The sequence below is a fragment of the Neofelis nebulosa genome, chromosome 18 (genome assembly GCF_028018385.1).
Source record: "Neofelis nebulosa isolate mNeoNeb1 chromosome 18, mNeoNeb1.pri, whole genome shotgun sequence".
In the NCBI taxonomy this organism is placed as follows: Eukaryota; Metazoa; Chordata; class Mammalia; order Carnivora; family Felidae; genus Neofelis; species Neofelis nebulosa.
Window position 1 is genome coordinate 15,034,750 of NC_080799.1, and position 15,501 is coordinate 15,050,250.

Here is a 15,501-nt window from a genome sequence, read left to right on the forward strand (position 1 = left end):
GCCAGGATACAGTCGGCGCAAATGCAAGAAAACCCTCAGCCTTGGCATTTGGGAACCAGTCTGAGCTTTTCATTCTCGCTTTCGCTCAGGCAAAGGTGTTTCCCGCTTCAGACTGGCGGTCTCGCTGGTCTTGGGAAGGCAATCGGGGGCCGGGGCTAGAAAACCAATGAGGAGGACGTCGGCCTCGGCGCAAAGGCACGTCTCAGGGGGCTGGAGCCCAGTCCAGACAGCTACCTGGGACCTGATTCAAAATGCGCACTGGGAGCCAGGGGCCTCCCGCACCCCGGAGAATATCTCTCACGACAGAGGGAGCCTCACCCTCCAACCCACAGAGGTGAGCCCAGGGGACACGCCGGCCTCCTCTCGAAAATGCTGGGGATGGGGCGCCTGGGTGGCGCAGTCGGTTAAGCGTCCGCCTTCAGCCAGGTCACGATCTCGCGGTCCGTGAGTTCGAGCCCCGCGTCGGGCTCTGGGCTGATGGCTCGGAGCCTGGAGCCTGTTTCTGATTCTGTGTCTCCCTCTCTCTCTGTCCCTCCCCCGTTCATGCTCTGTCTCTCTCTGTCCCAAAAATAAATAAACGTTGAAAAAAAAAGAAAAAAAAAAAAAAAGAAAATGCTGGGGAGACCCCGACAGCCCCGGAAGCGGCTGGCTCCCCGGCCGCACCAAGCCGGGGACAGCCTGCGCTGAGCTGAGGACTGTTTGGCACCTCCACCGGGTTCTCAGAACGCAGAGAAAGAAGCATCCCTGCGGGGATGGCAGGAGAGAACGTGCTGGAAGCCCATCTGCAGCCGCTTTCCACGCTGGAACATTCGGTCCCAGGATTAGGGAGGGTGGGCACTAGGCCTTGCGGGGTGTAAACACTGGTGACACGCGAGGCGCAATTGTCTACACCGCCCTCCGCCTGCCCGGGACTCCCCGAAGTGCACAGAGCGGCTTCCTTCCCGTGGGACCGTGACTTGCAGCCGCGGGGAAAGGCCGAGGCCGTGGGGAGAGGCCAGCCCCGCTCTCCGCGAATCTGTGAATTTGCTGCCCCGCTGGGACTCTCTGGAGAATTCCAGGAGCCAACTCTCGGCCTCCCTTTGACAGAGTCACTTTTCATCTCTTTGGCTTCGGGCACAGGCAAAGGCGCACAGGCGAAAATCAGTTAATAACTATGCACATTTTATAATAAATTTTAACAATTTAAGAGTCTGGTACAGCTTTATTATAGTTTTTATTTCAACACACTAATTCAGTGCGTAATAACCTGCCAGAAACACAGAATTCACTTGACATATGCTCTGAGCGTCAAGATAATGGAATATGCTGAAGAAAAACCTTGGGTCACACCCAGCCAGGCAGCTCCTTCTCTCCTGGGGGATCTGGGGAGAGCAGCGGCTCTCAGAGTTGCTGAAATGGAATGGAATCTGGACGTCTCAGCCTGGGTCCCAGCCGGGCTTCCCTGCGAAGGGCGGCAGGGATCTCGGAGCTCAGACTGTGCTGTGTTTAACAGCCCAACTCTGCTGGGATTAGCCTCAGAGCACAGCCTGCCCCACTGCATTCCTTCAATCTTTAGTGGCTGGAAGGTGAATGCCTCATCTTCTGGGCTGGCGGCTGAGAGAAATGAGATCAGCCCAGAGGAAAAGCTCCCAGGAGCCAGGTCCAGCCTTCCTCCTCCCCCTCTCCTTCTTCCTGCCTCCCCCACCACCTCCCCTGCCCACAGTACCACCCTGGCATTGTTCTCAAAGAGTGGCCCCCAGATCAGCAGCCTCTGCAGCTCCTGGGAAGCTGTTAGAGGTGCAGATTCTCTGCCCCACCTCAGTCCTACTGACTCTGAAATTCTGGGGGTGGGGTCCAGGGCGTCTGTGTCTTAACAAACCCTGCAGGTGATGTCGGTGCATGCCCATCACTCAAGTTTGAGAGATCAAGAGAGAGAGTTCTAGAAGGGTCTGTTGACACTCTGATCAAGCAGAATGAGCAAGGTCTGGGGTCGAGCTCTCCTGCTGCTGTCTCTACCTTGCCAAGGAGACTTCCGCCTCAGTTTCCTCACGTGAGGAATAAGGACACAGGCTGGACACTCACTAAGGCCCCCTGCGGCCCTGACGTGGCGACAGATGGCTGAAATGAAGCCCAGCAGAGACCCCACAATGGCCTTCTCTTTAGGGAGAGACCAAGTGGACCACATCTTAGAACCGCTCCCCCAACCCCCACAGGGTATGTGGTTGCCAAGGGCCATCTTGGCTTTACTTTTATTTTATTTTATTTTTAATGTTTACTTATTTTTGAGAGAGAGAGAAAGAAACTGAGCACGTATGGGGGAGGGGCAGAGAGAGAGAGGGAGATACAGAATCAGAAAGAAGCAGGCTCCAGGCTCTGAGCTGTCAGCACAGGGTCCGATGCGGGACTCAAACTCACAAACTGTGAGATCGTGACCTGAGCTGAAGTTGGACACTTAACCAACTGAGCCACCCAGGTGCCCCAAGGCCATCTTGGCTTTAAAACGAAGGAGAACAATGCCGAGGTGAGGGGTCCTTCACCAGGAAAAGTTAAAGACAGGGAGACACCAAGCTAAGTTGAGCGTGTGTGAGCGCACACACCGTATGAGAATTTATCCAGGTCCCTGCTTCTGTCATTTGTCTTCTCTCCCCTTCATCTCTCTCCTCTGTCTCTTGGCGACCTATTTCTCCAAGAACATGACTAAGTCTCTCCCGTTCTGCTGGGGCATAAACAAAACCCTTCTTTAGGTGTTACAGCCTTCTCTGCCTGCCATCATCTCCCTCCATGCCATGACGATGAACTTTCTTGGAATAGCGGTCTCCCCTCAAACCATCACGTCAAAGCTCCACTTCCTTCCTTGACCTCTGTCAATCTGACTGCTGCCTCCATCGCTCCAGGGAACTGTGCTGACGGCCTCCTACTCTCCAAATCCATGGGCCATTCCCCAGCCCCTACGTTGCTTGATCTCTCTGGCGTTTAACACCCTACTACCTCCTCTAGGATCTACCTTCTGACTGTCCCTTGTCAGGCTTCAGATGATACTAAATAACTGCCAACCTTTGCCCTTTTGTATCCTTAGCTTACGCTCTTGCATTTCACTGCATAAGTACATATTTGTAAATGCTATCCAAAATATGTCGTGGAAATAGACAAGGCATGGTCTACCTAATTTTTTCAGTGGCCCTTAAGTGAAACTCCAGAAGAAAATATTCTTTTAGAATGAAAGGCCAGAAAACTTCTGTTTTCCTTGAGCTTAATATCTCGTAAACCTCGACACTCAAAAAGCAAATCTCAAAACGTCTGAAATGGGCAAATCGATACTGTCAGTTCTGATAGAGCACTGGCTAGAAATGATGACAATTTATATACCATATAATTATGATATGAGAACTTCTTGGATATATATACCATACTTCAGTAAATTTTTTAAGGACTTCCCATTTTCCCTTTTCTCACTGGGAAATTATGATCAGATTAGTGGCTCAATGACATTCTTTTTTATTCTTTTGATTCAAAAAATGATTTTTTAAAAAAATTTTTTTAACGTTTTTATTTATTTTTGAGACAGAGAGAGACAGAGCATGAACAGGGGAGGGTCAGCGAGAGGGAGACACAGAATCTGAAACAGGCTCCAGGCTCTGAGCTGCCAGCACAGAGCCCGACGCGAGGCTTGAACTCACGGACCGCGAGATCATGACCTGAGCCGAAGTCGGCCGCTTAACCGACTGAGCCACCCAGGCGCCCCTAAAAAAATGATTTTTAATGTTTACTTATCTTTGAGAGAGAGAGAAGAGAGAGAGAGAGAGAGACAGAGTGCGAGCAGCAGAGGGGCAGAGAGAGAGGGAGACAGAATCCCAAGCAGCCTCCACGCCATCAGCACAGAGCCCAGTGCAGTGCTTGAACACACACACTGTGAGATCATGACCTGAGCTGAAACCAAGAGTCGGACGCTTAACCGACTGAGCCACCTGGATGCCCGAGATCTTGCTTTTCTATTCTAAATTGTGTTTTCCTTGGTACAAAATGTGTATCCTTAGTTTATGGTTATATGTTTTAGATTTCACAATATGTACACATCCAAAATGCTTTATGGAAGTAGATGAAGTAGAAATAAATGGCCTTTCAAGTAGGATAAAGGCTATTTTTTGTCTCTAAATCCTTCATGCCTGGCATATGGTAGTTGTTCGATTAATGTTGGGAGAAAGAAAAGTTTATCTGTAAAAGAACAGAGAGAGACAAATCAGGTAAAAGTGAGTGGAGGACGTAGAGGTCAAGAAGAAGTTTCTTTTTATTTTTAACGTTGGGGGGGCAGAGACAGAGGAGAGACAGAGAGAGAGAGGGAGAGGGAGAGAGAATCTTAAGCAGGCTCCATGTTCAGCATGGAGCCCAACATGGGGCTCGATCCCACGACCCCGATATCATAATCTGAGCCAAAATCAAGAGTTAGACACTGAACCGACTGAGCCACCCAGGCACCCCAAGAAGGGTTCTTTTTAAGAGGCAAGAGCTCTAAGCAGATCTCCAAGGGGCGTGGAAAGAAGACAGGAGAAAAGGATCTGTTGACAATGAGGAGGGTGATCTATGAATCTTGCTCCCAGAAGAGGAGAGGAGATAGAATGTAGGAAGGGGTGAATTGTCTTAAACCGAAGAGAAACCTCTTCTTCAATCTCCTTGATTGGTTTTTCCTCCTCTTTTCAACCTGTAAATAGTTGTAATGCCTCAAAATTCAGTTCTCTTCATCATAGTCTGTCTCCTGATGATTTCATCTGATATAGCTTGAAATACCATCTGTCCTCCGATGGCTCCCAAGACTGTCTCCAGCCTGGATCTCTGCTGTGAACTCAGGACTGCCCACTCAACATCTCTGCTGGGATGCTCACCAGACGCCTCAAAGTTAACAGGAGAAACACCGAACCCCTGATCTTCTCCCAAACCTCCTCCACCCACAGCCATCCCCATGGGAGGCCAACGAAGCTTGAGTCATCCTTGACTCATCTCTCTCTCACACAACTATCCAATCCATCAGCAAATCCCATTGCTTCCATCCTAAAAAAGGGAGAGAAAGTCCAGAATCCTAGCACTTTTCACACCTCCACTGTTACCCCTTGTCCAGCCACCAGCCCCTCTCACAAGGATTTTGGATTCGCCTCCTCGCTAGTCTTTTTGCTTCCACTCTAGCCCACCTACAAACTTTTCACAGCATGGTAGTTAGAAGGTTCATTTTTAGATGTCTCCCCTCTGCTCAGAGCCCAGGGCTAACTTCCATCTTACTCAGAGTAGAAGCCAAAGTTCTTATGATGCCTCTAAGAGTCTATATTCCAGTGCCACCTTCTCCCTCCCTCCTGTGTAGGGTTGTGCACATGCAGGCCCCATCACTGTCCCTGCACCCTACCCTCCTCTGCTTTCTTTCTCCTCCTAACATGCTATTTACAATTTACAATTCATTTTTCTGTTCTCACTGTTTGGCTTCCCCACTGGATGAAAGTTCTACAAGGAAGGTTCTACAAAGTTTCTGTCCGGTTTGTTCACTGCTGTAGCCTCCGAGCCTAGAACACAGCTTGGGATATGATCGGTGTTGATTAAGATTTGTTGAATTCAATTTTCCCAAGTTATTCTCTTGCTTAAAACCCCTCAGTGACTTTTCATCTCCTTCGGAATAAAGTCTCCTCCTTTGTAGGCACCCAAGGCCCTTTGGGATCTGCCCACCTGCCCACCTCTCCAGCCTCCTCTCTCACATGGTCCTCCAGAACACAGCCCAGTAGAATTAGCCACCACTCCTTATGGCGACTTGTCCACCACTGGTCTCCTTTCCCAAGAAAAGCTCTTCCAAAGCCACCTCTTTGGGAACTCGTTTTGGGAATCAATCGAATTAGGGTAGGCCCCAACCCTGTGCCCCCACAGTGCCCTGGGCTCTTGCCTCTCCTGGCCTGTACCAGTCTGCACTGACACCCTTTGTTTACTAGTCTATCCCCATGCTTGAGAGCAGAGGTGCCTCACTCTCAGGTTGGTATCTCCAGCCCCTAGTCAAGGAGACGCTCTGTTAGGTGGTGGTGGTGGGTGGGATTGATTATTATTATCGCTGTTACCTTTGATAAATATTTATTCCATCAATTACTCTCCTCAGTAGTACTAAATGTCCATATGCAACTCAACTTACTAATTAATTGGCTGATACATAGACTGGCTTGTTCTACTAACCAGAGAAACATGATAAGTGCCTCTTTGCACCGAGAGCTGTTTTCTCTTTTTAGAACCTCTTCTTCTTCAAAGCATGAAGAAGAGGGAGTAGCACATAATGAGGGAGGGCAGAAGTCACCTTGACTTCTTAGCAATCGGAATGGCTTCAAGGACACCCCTGGAGTCCACAGGCACCTGATATGATCCTAGTGCAGGAGACATTTTTTTATTACAATTCAAATTTCCATACAAAAGGATATATTTTAGTCTAAATTTATTGCAGTCACAGGGCTCTTTGATCTGTCTGGCTTAGCTACATTTCTTAAGTAGACCTGAGTGAGAAGTGATTTTGCTTAGTCATTAAAAATCACCTATGGTGAAGGTTAAGTGTCCACACACCATCGTGTATTCATTCAATGAAACTCTATGCAGTTTTAGTGCCACTGGCAGCTGTGTAATGACACAGAAGAGGTCATCCCTGCCCTCGGAGAAGGCATGGCCCAGCATTTAGCAAAGGAGTCACTGGAGTTATTTAAGTAGTTTTATCCTTCACGTGAAGCTTTGCTTAATTGGAGGCAGATGCCTTCACAGGAAGACAAGAGGAAAGATTTCTTCTTCTTCTTTTTTTTTTTAAAAGTTTATTTGTTTTGAGAGAGAGAGTGAGCGAACGGGGAAGTGGCAGGGAAAAGAGAGAGTTCCAAGTAAGCTCTGCACTGCCAGTACGGAGCCCGACACGGGGCTCAAACCCACGAACCATGAGATCATGACCTGAGCCAGAACCAGTAGTTGGAAGCTTAAATGACTGAGCCACCCAGGTGCCCCAAGGAAAGATTTCTTTTGTACCCGCTGTGTACACAGAGTTCTGTCACCTTATTCCATTGAATCCTGACAGCTCTACCATTTCACAGATTGAAGAAACTGAGGCCCAGTGAGATTAAGTAGTGGGCCCGGGCAACATGTGAGTAAGTGGTGGCTCTGAGATCCCAGTGAAGGTCTGCCAACAAAGGCCACGCCCTTTCCATTCCACCACCCTTGTGCTGCGAACGCCCGCTCAGGCCATTCCAAGAACATCCATGGACCACAAAATGTACAGAGTTGCCATGTCTAAACGAACTCCACTGGGATCCTTTTACAGCTTTTTGAAAGCCAACAGTCATCGAGTAAATTCAAACACACACACACACACACACACACACACATACAAAACCATTAAGTTGAAAAGAAAAATTGACACAAAGGAACAGTCTACTTATCTACTTATTTACCCATCCAAGGCGTCTATCCCAGGCCTCTCCCTGCCCTTGGGAGGGCTTTGGGGGAGCCCGGGTTCTTTTGGCTTCCTCTAGAAAGTGGCAGAGAAGAAGGGCGTCGACTCCAGCAATCATGCCGAGAGAGAGGCAGAGGGCCTGTGGCGTGCAGGCCCCAAGGGTACAGAGGGACAAGAGCAAGAAAAGGTACCTATGGCTATATGAGGAGCTCCCAGGCGGACACTCCATCTGTGGGCTCAGGGGAGCAGCCCTGCCTCCGTGGCCACAGTCTTACATCCCAGCTGCAGTGACCCTCAGTGAAGCCATCCGTGGACCAGCCGAAAGCAGAGCCCGGAAGTGGCCACCCAGCCTGCAGTGCCACTTCTCTTCACCCTGCACGGTGCCTCCAGCACCCTACATCTGTGGCGGGTTTTCGTTTGCTGGAAACATCTCTCCCTGGACGCCTCCCGCGGAATCCTCAAATTATTACACAAATCCACTGCCGGGCCCAGTGATTCGGAGTTCCATCCAGTGCTTCATTTGTAGGCTTTGAATAGTCTCTCTTAACCAGAGCGTTTCTGCCACGGCTGAGAGTTTTATTATTCTGAAAATAGGAATCACTTTGCACCCACAGTGTCTGGGAGCCAGATATCCTGCCTTCTCCAGCATTCACCCAGAGAAAGTTCCCATCCTTTGCTGGGGGGTGGGAGAGGGTTTAGCTACACACTCCATAACCACTGTTCATGTGAGCGATTGAGGATTCTGCAGGCAATAACTTTGGGGGAAAGTCCCCACTCCCATGAGCTGTGTTTTGGCTCAGATCCCTCCCAAGACTTGAGAAGTGATGTTAATCATCCAGAGTGTTTTAAAGCTCCTGGAAAAATCAGGAAAAGCGCTTTTCCTCTCCTCAACTACTTTCCCCGGGTGGGGGTGAGCATAAGCCCTTGGAAGCCCCCTCTCAGCACACAGGCCCCCATGCTCTGGGCTCCTAGGGACTGTAACTCAGGACAGTAAAAATGGCTCCCTCTGCCAGGGCCTGGCTCTCAGGGACATCTGTGAAGTCGTGTCAAGCTGACTGAAAGGAAACCTCTCCTTCGGGTATGACTCAAGAAGAGCATTTCACCCAGAAGGAAGATGTGGGGGCGAAAACAAATCAATGAAGGATTTGCAGATAGATGTTCTTTGGGCCCGAGTACAATTTACAAAATGCAATGTAAAAGAAGATAAATCTCCTCCCCCTCTCTGCCAGCCGAGAGCAGATTCCTGAATAAAAACAACTCTTTGCAACAGAACCTTAGGCTCAGCTAGAAGTGAGTTTCCTCAAAAGGCACAGGGAAGGGGTTGCAAATTCCTGAAATCCAACAAGCATTTTAATCCAGCAGCGTTAAAGTAGGGAAGGGGAGACCCGAGGACAGGGACCAGCGCCGTCTTCCTGCCGGGACGATTTATGGGAAAAAAGTTGGATGGAATGAGTTTTTCAATAACACCGGGCAAGAGCCGCACAGCCATGTTCAGGCCAACCGGATGGCAGGTCATTGATTTAAGAAGCAAGTCAAGGGGTGCCTGGGTGGCACAGTCGGTTAAGCGTCCGACTTCAGCCAGGTCACGATCTCGCGGTCCGTGAGTTCGAGCCCCGCGTCAGGCTCTGGGCTGATGGCTCGGAGCCTGGAGCCTGTTTCTGATTCTGTGTCTCCCTCTCTCTCTGCCCCTCCCCCGTTCATGCTCTGTCTCTCTCTGTCCCAAAAATAAATTAAAAAAAAAAAAAACGTTGAGAAAAAAAAAATTTAAAGAAGCAAGTCAAGCCAGGGTTATGCCCTTTTAATGATGCCCTGAGGGAAGGGACCCAGCAAGGAGGAATGGTTCTGTAGGAACCCAGGCTTGTAGAAACACGTTTCCTAGCTCCTGCGAACCACTTGGGCATCTGGGTGAAGCCAGGACCAAAACAAACACGTTGGGAGCCACCTCCAGACCCCTCAACCCCTCCCCTTCCTCCGAACCCCATGAAAACTTGATTGGTCTCAACTAAACACAAGCTGGGAGACTGGAGGGGAGGCAGAGGGGAAGAGGGAGAGACAGGGGGCCAGGCAGTGTCCATGCAGTCAGTGGTATCATTGATTTAGAGCCACACAAGCCCCAGAGTGCCATCGACAAGGATCATACCTCCTGCTGATCTCGGGGGAAATTCTCCAAGATCCATGGCTGGGAGTTTAGGAGAATCTCTAAGCCATCAGGAAGGAGCGGAGCACTGCAGCTCCTCAGAATGATGGACCAGGGCGAGCTTTAATTAACAGGGTCTGATGCCTCTTCTTTTTTGGTAACTGAGCAGATTTAAAGGGCTAGAGTCCCAATTTGGAGGGTGCCGGTGTGGCTCTTCCTGCTGCCGTTGCGGCTGCTCCGGCTGCTGGCACAGCTTCCCGCAGACCTCTCGCTCCAGCTCGGACTCGCGGCTCTGAAGGTGGGAAAGTGCAGCTAGTGACGTGGGGGGTCCCGGGCCGCGTGGTCTGGATCAGAACCGCAGGGCCGTGGACCTAGGCGCTGCCCACCCCTGGGAGAGCCCGGGTCTTCCATGCTGTCTCCCAGACCAGGAGGGAAGGTTGGGCTCTTTGGGTGCAGGTGGCCTCGGGGGCGTCCTCTCCAGACGTGGAGCTGGATGGACGGTGCCTGGGGAAAGCAGGAAGCGTGGGCTCTGCTTTGCACTCCTCTCCTGAGAGCACTGCTGAGTGGCAGCCATCCTGTAAACTGCACGCCTGCCCATGCACACGCCTGCCCATGCACACACACACACGCCTGCCCACGCACACACACGCCTGCCCACGTATACACACGCCTGCCCCATGCACACACATGCCTGCCTGGGTACACATATATGCCTGCCCATATAAACACACTTGCCTCCCCATGCACACACACACACGCCTGTCCAGGCACACGCACGTGTCTGCCCAGGCACACACACACAGCTGTCCGGACACACACACATGTCCCCCCTGCAGACATCCAGATGCAAAGCCACATGGACCGCAGCCAGCCAGACGTCTTACCCACACACCTGTGTTTTACAGGTAGATCGCCAAGAGAAGTAGTCGTGACACAGAGCATGGCCAGGAGGGGAGGTAGAGGGAGGACGGTGCAGGGAGGAGGGGAAAAGCTATGTGGGAGTTGCCCAGCTCTCTGGCTGCCTTTCCTAGAGCAGGGCTCATGTCTGGGAGAGTTTCAGTTCAAGACCATCACCTCCAGGGAACCCCTCCCGCCACAACCCCTTTCTACTTGCTCCTGCCAGTCTATCTGGGAAGCCTCGTCTTGGGCCAGACCCCAGGGTCTCATCCTCATGCTAGTTCACCAGATGCTTGGCATCCAGACAACGGAGTTGACTTTTCTGGGATGCTTCTTCAGCCAGTACGGTAGTACCTTATGTGATACCTTAATACCGCTTTCTTCCGGTAAATACACAAAATAAACCCGGCCAGGTGGGGCTCCCCAGACGCAGCGTTCTGCCTTGGAGTGAGTGCCAGGGGGTGTTCCAGAGGGAGCCGGGCTTTGGGATGGTGGGGGGGACCTCAGACCCTTCTGCTCTGCCAGGAGCACATGTTCGACCCCTTCCCCTCTTGGGCCTGGATTTTCTCATTTGTAAAATGTCACTAAGCCAGCGATGCTCGTAACAGAGAGGGGAAGCAAGGAGGGGGACGCAGGCACTTTTAGAAAACGCGCTCCATTAACACCAAGCTTGACCAAATCTTGGCTGACGGGGACAGCACACTGCAGAGGGCATGCGCTAAAAAATCTTGAGAAACACTGTGCAGAATCATCTCCAAGGGCCTCAGCGTCAAGGAGGGATGGAGTGGGTTGGATACACTCTCCCTGATCACAGACTCTGCTCTGAGAGATAGAGCCCGCACGCAGCCAGCTCAGACGAGCAAAGGTCAGAAAGAGGTGGTACTTTCTATTCCAGCTGAGCCTGAGGGAAAAATCACTGAAAAGTACAGTCTCCACAAAAATCTCTCTCTGTGCCCACTTCACCCTTGCCTGGCACTCTCTTCCCACCCCAAGATGCCCAGAGCCAAAGAGTCTGCTATCACCCATTTAGACATCAGTTCCATGTAACCTCTGGTCTTCAGTCTTCCTGGAAAACTCACATACGGCATCTTCTCTTGCCTTTAAAGAAAGCGGGCAAGGGGAATGGTCAGATCAGGGCTGGGGGTGGAGGTGGGAGATGTGTGCCTGGAACCAACCCCAGAGCCCCATGGCACCTCACGGGCGTCTCCAAGGAGGTCGAGAGAGGCTGGCACAGCAGAGAGATGTCCAAGAAGAACGCTTGACAAGGACGTGTCAGAATGGGGAGTGGGGAATCGCAAATTCCGTTCTTTCCAGCCAGCCCCTCAAACCCTTGGGGTCTCTTTCCTGGTTTTCAGGAATAAAATCAAGCCCCACATTTTTTAGACTGACAACAAAGAGAATGTTCGCACGGGGGAGGAACAGTGGCCTCGACACCCTTTTGCTTGGGGTTTTCTTGGAGTACTTGCCCCACATTATCACAGCCACCCCCATGATGGCCTCACGGGACTCTATGCCCTGAATGCCATGGTTCAAATGTTTCCTCAACTCTCTCCACAGCCCCTCAGAACAAAAAGTTATATGGGTGCCTTGGTGGCTCAGCGGGTTAAGTGTCCGACTTCGGCTCAGGTCATGACCACATGGTTTGTGAGTTTGAGCCCCTCCTGACAGCTCAGAGCCTGGCACCTGCCTTGCATTCTGTGTCTCCCTCTCTCTCTGCCCCTCCCCTGCTCACATTCTCTCTCTCTCTCTCTCTCTCTCTCTCTCAAAAATAAATAAACGTTAAAAATTTTTTTTTCAATTTAAGAACAAAGAGCTATGAACCCAGAGATTTCATGGGAAGCCAGGTCCCCTGGAAGAGGCAACAGCTTTATTCAGCTTTGCGGGGCAGGGAGGGGCTCCTGGCTGAGTAGGACAGGACATGTCGCCTGCAGCATCCACCACCAGGAAGTGCCCTCCAGAGAACGCTGACCTCTCAAAGCCCACACTGAATCGAGTATGGCCCAGAGAGGAGCAGGAGCCCCTTCCCCTCCTGTCTAAGCTCTGCCATTAACATCCCTTTGGCCCAAAGATGGCCTGCCTCTTCTCCACTGATTGACAGATGGGAATGTCCACACTCTTCATGCCCGTCTGCAGGAGCTTAACTTTATCAGACTTCTGCAAGATAAGCTTATCAGCATACAACCCAGGAGGCCCAATCTCTGTATGAGGTGGGAGTGATTTTGTGGCGTCTCGAAATTGGCCCGTCCACAAATCTGCCTTTGCGAATACGGCTGTTCCCTGTGGCCACTCAGCCGTGGCCACCCACAGACACTCTGTGGATGCTGGGGCTAATTTCTCCAGACTACTCTTCGCAGGCAACCCCGGCCCACTGGCTTTCTGGTTGGTTCAGCCAAAGAAGGACTCTAGGAGGATGGGGAGGCCAGAGAGGAGAAAACCACAGAGAGATGACTCCTGTCCCCAGGTGACCTCTGGTATGGCTAAGACCAGCCTCGATACCCCCTGCAACATGCAGTGCCAGCCTCGCCCACGTCACAGAGGCACCAGTAGCCAGCTGAGCTATGACCCTCAAGGATCAGACTGCCAGCCGTGCCACACCCCACCCCCACCCTGGATCCCCTCGGTCACGGCAGTTCTGCTGGGTTAACGCCTCCCTCTGGGGTCTGAGCACCAGTCCCCTTGGGCCCCTCCTAGCCCAAGAGAGACCATCTCTTCTCTTTTGCTCCCCCAGCTCCCAGGATGATAGCTGTTCTTGCTGTTACTAATTCTTGGGGTCATTTCAGCTTTCCAACTCCTGTGTATTGAACGCCATCTGTTTGAGACATCTTAGTGTGGTTTTGTTTTCCTGGCTGGACAAGAATTTTCCTCAGAGATCCCAAATTTGAGTGTTCCGATAGTCGTGATCAAGTCATAATCTGAACACCCTGGCACTTATCATGCATTTGAGAATATAAATGTTAACATTTTCAGATTAAAAGAAGTTACAAGACACGGCAAAGTGTCAAGATCTCTCTGCAGGTTGGAGCCCGTTGGCACATCTTGTTATTACATATTTGTCATTTATTACACCAAATTTTTACGTATCAAAAAGAAAAAAAATATCCCTCGTCTAATTTTAGATCTACTGAATTCAAAACAAAAGAATCTCAAGGCCAACTTAGGAAGTCAACGGCAAGAAAATGGAATTGAACGCCAGCCCAGCAGGGAAGGACTGGGTAACTCTACACGTTCTATTCTGTTTATTATTTAGCTGTGTTGGGTGTGTTAGGTAAACAGTTATACATTTCACTGGTATTTCGGAACTTGGACAGTGTAGGCTATCAGGGTATTGGAAGATCTTACTTCATCTCTCATTTCATTCTTTTGGAGGGTCTGTGGTCTGAGAGCAACCCACTGAGAACAAAAGACCGCCGGACAGAGCTCGGACAAGGTGTCCTAGTCCAGGAAGTCCAAGGGAGGATCTGGCGCCTTCTCCTCCACACCGAATGCATAATGATGGGAGCTGAGAGCAAATTTTGCTCTGATATCTGCCCAGACGCAGAAAGAGAGGAGTGGCAGGAAGAAGCGGCCCCCAAGGGGCTGGCAAGGCTGCTTTAAGCAATGTCCTGTCCAGGTGGGCTGTTTGCAAAAAGACAGGAAGAGTAATAGAGTGACCATGTGTGGCATGAACTTTCTGAGCACAGGGACCAGAGCTGTTCACTAATGCAGTTTCCGGTCTCAGACCAGTGATTACTGAGTCCTCCTCCTTTGGGAAGGCTGTTGTAGAGAGGGGAAGGTAAAAAACCAAAATCACAGAGAGCAGAATTATCCCCTCTTCTACAGGGGACAGGGCTAAGAATGTGGGGAGAGGGAGCAAATCGCCTTTGCATTCCCTCACGTCATCTCTACCTCTTTCCGCTGTTCCAGGACCCACATCAAGTCCGATCCAGTGGGTGCCACCCTACAGATGTGGCCCTTCACAGACCTCCCCCTCCGCAATCCCACTGACACTGGCTTCGCTGAAGCCATTTGGTCTCTCCTCTGGGCTCCTACAAGAAACGTCTAAATGATTCCCCCTACCTCCATCTATCCATAAATAGTGCCCAGGGTCCTGCCAGGCACCAGAGACAAAGCCCAGCCCCTGAGGAGCTCAGGAGATTGCAGAAGAACAAATACCAAACCGTTGCAAAGGAGAATGAGGGCAAATAACAATAAATGCATAGTGCTGCTGCCAGTTCTCGTCATGGGACTGGCTTACTCTGGGGAACTGAGGAAGGCTCCTGAGGCTGGTGGTGAAGCCAGGACCTGGAAACTAAGTAGATGCTGATGACGTGATGGGGGAGAGATTGTTTCCAACAGAACAGGCTCTAGGGCACCAGGCCCCAGGCGAGGCCAGGGAATGGAAGAAAGCCAGCTTGGCATTGCTCAAGAGGAGAGATGGTTCGTGGTCAGAGGCAGAGGTAAGCAGGGGGCACTTGCGAGGCTTGGGGCTTCATGGTCAAGGACAGAGGAAGCTCCTTCAGGGCTGAGCTGGGTTGTGTCATAGTGAGGAAAGCCCCTTTACAAAAGATCTTTCATCCATATGAGATATCTAAGGAATCTGTTGTATAATCTAAGCAATGAAGGAAAATTGAACAAGGGTATACAATTGGAGGACAATGGAATCAATCTTTCTAAGACATAAAACATTTATTACCCACGGTGTTTGGGATAAAATCAAACCCCTCAATCTACCTAAAATGTCCTTTGTAAGCTTCTAGCATCAAGGTACCTTTTGTCACCTCTCCTTCCAGGAGCCCTCCTAATTTTCATTAGCTACAGCCACATGAGACCACTTGCAACTCCCATAAGAGGCTATCCTTACACGACTCTGGGCCTTAGCACATGCCGTTCCTCCGGCCTTGAATATCCTTCCTTGGTGCCTTAGTGAACTCCTACTCATCTGCCAAGACCCTACTCAGATGTCACATTCTCTGGGAGACTTTCTACAAGGACCACCTTTCCCCCTACTACTTCCTTCCCCCACTCAAGCAGGGACGGTACCTACTTCCGCTGTAGCAATCACCATACT

At 50.7% G+C, this 15,501-nt stretch overlaps 1 protein-coding gene across 2 annotated transcripts in view; it reads right to left on the reverse strand.

The window, feature by feature from the left end:
* Window positions 1–15,501, reverse strand: part of CALN1 (calneuron 1) — a 528,610-nt gene that overhangs the window by 507,656 nt on the left and 5,453 nt on the right. The window contains exon 1 of one of the 2 annotated variants that reach the window (XM_058711416.1): window positions 9,561–9,811. The exons of the other annotated variant lie outside the window; for it this stretch is intronic. The gene's annotated coding sequence lies outside the window, so the exon portion shown is untranslated. Of the gene's footprint in view, window positions 1–9,560; window positions 9,812–15,501 lie in introns of those variants that run through there. 2 annotated transcript variants of the gene reach the window in all.